The sequence below is a fragment of the Notolepis coatsorum genome (genome assembly GCF_963971535.1).
Source record: "Notolepis coatsorum genome assembly, chromosome: 7".
NCBI classification, from domain to species: Eukaryota; Metazoa; Chordata; class Actinopteri; order Aulopiformes; family Paralepididae; genus Notolepis; species Notolepis coatsorum.
In genome coordinates this window covers 130,493,330-130,499,329 of record NC_140171.1, presented here as the reverse complement: position 1 = coordinate 130,499,329, position 6,000 = coordinate 130,493,330, and positions in this window count along the sequence as shown.

The window sequence follows — 6,000 nt, the reverse complement described above, 5'->3', positions numbered from 1 at the left end:
GTAGTTGTGGAAAAGTACGATGAACGCTCTCGGTCTGGGGTTGTTTCCTCCGGCTCTATTTTCTTTCCCCAGCCTGTGGGCGCGAGACAGTATGATCGGCGTGGGGAAAAAATTAGCCCCACAAATCTCTGAGAACAATTCGGTCATGAAATGGATTGGATCCGAGCCTTCCATTTTTTCAGGGATGCCGATCACTCTCAAGTTGGCTCTGCGCGAGCGGTTTTCAAGATCATCCAACTTGTCGGCCAGCCGAGCGTTCTCCGTTTTGAGTTGAGCATATGCGCCCTCCATCTCGACGACTCTGTCGCTGTAGTCAGACAAGCCCGATTCGACGGCGGTGATCCGTTGTCTGTGTATATCCAGCGTGGATTTTATTGCCTCCAGGGTCCTATTCACCGGTGTGAGAGCTGAGTTTAGCAGCGAGGTGACCACTGCCGTCGTGTCAGTGAGTATGGCAGTACGGAGATTCTCCAAGTCGTTGGGCAAGGCTGGCGTCGCTTTGGCTGGGGAAACAGGCATGTCTTTAGCCCCACTAGCAAGTTCAATAGCTCCACTAGCTAGTTCAATAGCTTCAAGGTTAGCAGCAGTTGCCTTCGACATTTCTCTTTTATCAATTCTCTTTGCTCTTCCCGTCATGTTGTGAAACGTAGTGCAGTACTCGTCTTTTAGTCTTAAAGTTTAGATTGTGCATTGTAGCATGTCGCTTGTCAAATAAATAGATAGTTTGCAAGTTGTGCGGGAGCCACTCTAAACACGTCTATCCCGCCGCCATGCTAAACCGGAAGTCCGTACATTGGAATATTCCAACAAAAGTAACTCTGAGTGAGTTTTCAGACTCTGAACAGAAAGCAGATAGCACCGTTCTATAACTCCATTTCCACATCCAAGACACAACACAGAGATAATAATAATAATAAACTTTATTTGTATAGCACCTTTCATACAGAAACTGCAGCTCAAAGTGCTTCACAACAGAAAAAAGACAGGCATAAAATGAGCACATAAAGTGCAGACATATAAAATCACAGTTTTTCACATTAGGATCAATACAATGGGGTAGTTAGGAGGAGTGTGAAGGATTCAATCGCTGGACAAAGAGGAAGGAGGCAGAGTGATAGTATAATGAAATGGGCTTTACTGAGCAGCAGTAAACAAGGCACATTATACTGGGCACAAACAAAACCGAACTTCAAAACACGAAACAGAAACCTCAGCTATGCTGGAAAACGTGGCAAGAAATATACAGGAACGGACTCACAGGGAAATACAGGATAAAGGGGCAATTCTGCAAACGGCAGGGATAGCTGGAACAGGAACACGACAGAGAGAGCTTCACGCAGGCCAGGAAACAGAACAGGGTAGGCGGGGACAGGACAATGACGCAACACCGGAAACATGGGACAGGCAGGTATAAATACAGATGCTGATTACAACAAGCAACAGTTGGGGGAGGACAGACTAGAACACAAGACTAGAATACAAGACAAGGCTAAATACAGTACAGACTAGATCATAATACCACCACAGACAGGGGAGGACACTAGACTAGGCAGGGGAACATTACAGATAGCAGGAACACAGGGAGCATGACAGAACAGATTAATAATCATAGACAGGCAAAGGGTGAGCGCATGTAGTACCGCCGACAGGCCGCAGGATGGCAGCAGAGTACTGTCTATGAGTGGCGCATGATTGTTCATGAAGGGACTTCGGCTGGTGGCGGGAGACGGATTGTGACCAGTGGCGGCTGGCCACTAGGGGCGCTCGGGCACCGCCCCCCCTGGTTAAAAGAGAAGAATACGAAATTTTGTTTTTGTTTTTTTGTTTTATAGCCCTATAAATAATATAAACATGTTTAAAATTAATAATATTTACTCATTTTAAGTATGTTTGTGTTTCCAATGCACAATATAACGTTAATAAATCAAATATAAATAATCGTTTTCCTGAACAGGAAGTGACTCACTGTCTGATAGAGAATACGTTCCGTTACCGAAGCCGCATTTCTCCTCGCCGCATTTCTCTCGGGCTAGACGCAATAACGCTTTGAGTGCGCGTGCACGCCGTGCACTGTTTCATCGCTGTATCCGTCGCAGCCAATCAGTGCGTAACGCGCTGTGTGTTGAAATATGATGTATTATGATGGAACACGGGCGCGTTTTGAAGCGGTCTAAGCAAGAGGCGTCTATAATTTCCGTAGCCGCATTTCTCGGAGACGCTCTCTGATTGGCCGACGCGGCGACGACAGTTTGCTTAGAAGTGGATGGTAGTTTGCAGGATGTTCGATGCTGTGTGTTGTGATGCAGTCTCGAGTCTGGACAGTGGGCAGTGGACTGGATATACATCGACAACAGTCTGGGGGACAGTCAGTGGACATACACTTTATCAAGCCCTCCGGCTGGACCACGTTTCAATTAAACAAAGTGAGTTAATTCTCTCTCTCTCTCTCTCTCTCTTTACTTAGCCACTCAGCTAACGTTAGCCGCTGTTAGCCACTCAGCTAATGCTAAACTAACTAACTAACGCTCTCTCTCTCTCTCTCTCTCTCTCTCTCTCTCTCTGGAGTGGAGTTTCTTTTGGATTGAAAATACGTGGATTATGGCTTGTTCAATATCGTCTATGTTTGAATGAATGAATGAATGAAAACTTTATTAACAGATTGCAGAATGGGTACAATACAGTACGGCTCAATACACATAATTGTTAAGGGGATGCAGACCAGAGAAAGACGTTTGTCTTGTTTACATCAGGGTCCCCCATTTTCAATTCATATCGATAGTTTAATAGCTAGCCTTGGCTCGTTTAACAATATGCAAAATATGTGTACAGCCCTGTACTCATACTGAAGTTATTCTTGGTATATAATACTACATATACTAGGTCTGATTGTGTAACGAATCGATTCCACGTCGCGCTGTGTGTGAGAGAGAAAGAGAGAGAAGGAGAGATAGAGGGCGATACTAATTAATTACGCCCCCCCCCCCCCCCCCCCCTTGAAGAATTCACGAGCCGCCACTGATTGTGACACTAACATCCCAACAGGCCACCTTGTTTATGGTTTGATTCAGTTTAAATAGACAATAATAAAAAGAGTAAGATAGAATAGAGAGAGTAAAATAGTGCACATAAAGTGCAGACATATAAAATCACAGTTTTTTACAGTGCAATACAACATTTCTGGATTACTGTTTAACAGTTTAAAGTTGTCTTTACCTCCTGTTTGATACCCAGGGGTGTAAAGTACTTGAGTAATTGTACTTTGTTACAATACTTAAGTACTGTTTTGGGGGATTTGTACTTTACTCGAGTATTATTAGGTTTGTATACTTGTACTTTTTTACTCAATTATATTTCAGAGAAAAAAACATACTTTTTACTCCTTACATTTAAAATGCAGACCTACAAAGTACAAAGTACAAATCTTGCAGGTCCAACCATTTGAATTAGTATATTTGTTTCTCTGGCCGAACTAACGTTAACATTATTAATCCTGCGTCTGCTCTTTATTTAAAAACAGCCAATCAAATCCCCATCAATGGAAAATGAACCCGCCCATACCCAGCTGATTGGTCCTTGTGCAAGACTAGAAAGCGGGGATCTTTGATTAAACACCTGCTATCAGAAGAATAGACAGTCAAACTTTTATTTTTTTTACTTTTACTTTTTGGTACTCAAGTACATTTAAAAGTAGAAACTTTTTTACTTTTACTCAAGTGTGTTTTTAGCCAGATACTCTGACTTTTACTTGAGTACGATTTTGAGACGGTACCCATACCGTCTAGGCCTGGGTCCTACACAGTTTTAAAGCCTGACAGTCTTTTTTGTTTGTTACCCACACAGTTTAATACCTAACAGTTTTGAACCTGTAATAAAAAGTAATAGACAGAGTAAAATAGTACAGTGCAATAAAATAGTAGAATAGAATTAATAGTAAAAGTATGCAACAGTGCAGTGCAATAAAAAGTAAAGTAAAATTATGCAAAGTGCAGTGCAATAAAATAGAATGGACAGAGTAAAATAGTGCTACAGTACAATCAACAGTGGAGTGTATTAAAAGGCTATGGTGAAGAGGTAAGTTTTTAGCTTATTTCTTTTTAAATATTAAGAGATCTAGCTTCCCTAATGTCCATAGGTAGTGTGTTCCATAACTTTGGTGCATAGTTTGCAAAGGCTGCATCCCCGAATCTCTTTAGACTGTGGCTTGGGACCTTCAATAAACCAGTAGTAGATGATTGCAATGTTCTAAAGGCACATAGTTGACTAGAGAATTTGCAATGTAGCTTGGTCCTGTTCCATTTAGTGCTTTGTATAAGGAGGAGGACCTTGAAATAGATTATAAATGTTACCGGAAGCCAGTGTAGGTTAGCTAATACTGGACTGATGTGGTCTTTCCTCTTGGTTCTAGTTAGTAGCCTAGCTGCCGAGTTTTGAATAAGTTGGAGTCGTTCTGTGTTTTTTTTTGGGAGGCCGGTGAGGAGTGCATTACGGTAGTCAAGTCGGCTTGAGATAAAGGCATGGAACTGCATAGGTTTTTCAGTGTATTTTTTATTTATAAACAGCCGTACCTCGGCTATGTTTCTAAGGTGAAAAAAATAACTTGTAACTTCGGGTTTGATCCAAGGAGTGTGAGGGTTCGGTGTGGGAATAGGTAAGGAGACCCCAAATGCAGGACACGAGCAGAGAGAGTAGAGGCAGAGACGACGGGATGAAAGTGAACAGGCTTTTACTTGACAGTTTGCAAGCAACAATGATTACAAATCAAAACGGTTACTAACAAAAGCGAACTGTACAACCCGAAAACAAACTCAGCAGTGCTGGAAAAATGAGGACAAGAATAATGAACGGACTCACTGGAAAATACCGGAGTGACAAAGGTGAGTACGTGACCGAACACAACTTGAGACAAAACAATGACAAAACAAAACAAAACAATGCAATGGCGCGACAATGAATGTGAGGAATGGGCAACAATAAGTACTGCCCGTGATTACTAACAAGTGCCAGCTGGTATAAGGCCAGGCATGGCCAAGGCTGGTGAACACAAAGCATTAGTAAAAGAAAACTCACATCATAAATAAAAGCATGTGTAAAGGGAATATCTTAAAGGAAAACATGTAAAGGAACAACCCTTAAAGGAAACATATGTAAAGATATCAACACTTAATGAAAACATATGTAAAGGGATGAACCCTTGACACTTTCAGAGCCGGCCGTGTTTTCCTTTTTACCCCCTTGAATGCCCAGCAACCACTTCAATGTTAACGTTAATATCGCCTAATCTATGTTTTAAATTATGGATATGTGTCTAATCTGCCCGTCGCATTATCAATTTCCCATTTCCAGTCAACATTGTCGAAGCGGATTGTTTTTTTATCGGTTCATTTCCGTTTTATAGCATTTTGAAAAGCCCTCGTTTTCAAGAAGAAGAAAAAAGAATCCCTGATAAACACTGATGTACTGTAATATTCTAGAACGTTGTCATTGTTCGGCCTATTTATGAATCGTTTTAAAATAAACGCTAGATTGTGGGATCGCAAGAAAGGATGAAACGGGAGACGGTAGTCGAGTCTTTCCTTTTACTTCCCAACATAAATTACATACATCCAACAGAGTGCAGAGACGTTTAACGTTACTACTTGAAAGTGACAGCAGCCAGCTGACAGGTGACATAATATAGGTCACCAAATACCCACCCCGTTCCCAGAATCCCCAGGCTTAAAGGAGCATTCCTCCGCTCCTCAAGTCCAGTGAATGTCTGCACCAATTGTGCGTGATAAGTGAGTCACCACACAGGCTCCCCCAGAATTCACAATAACCCCCCAAAAGATCATCCACAGTCAACGAGGCGGGGGGCGGATCAGGCGCCCAAAACGACTCTGTATCACCCGTGCAGGGGTAGGGATGGGAATCGAAAACCGGTTCCTAATTGGCCGATGCCTGGAACCGTGTGGCTCCTGTGACTTTCGATTCCCTTAACGCTGCCAGGTTTTTCCTACAGTT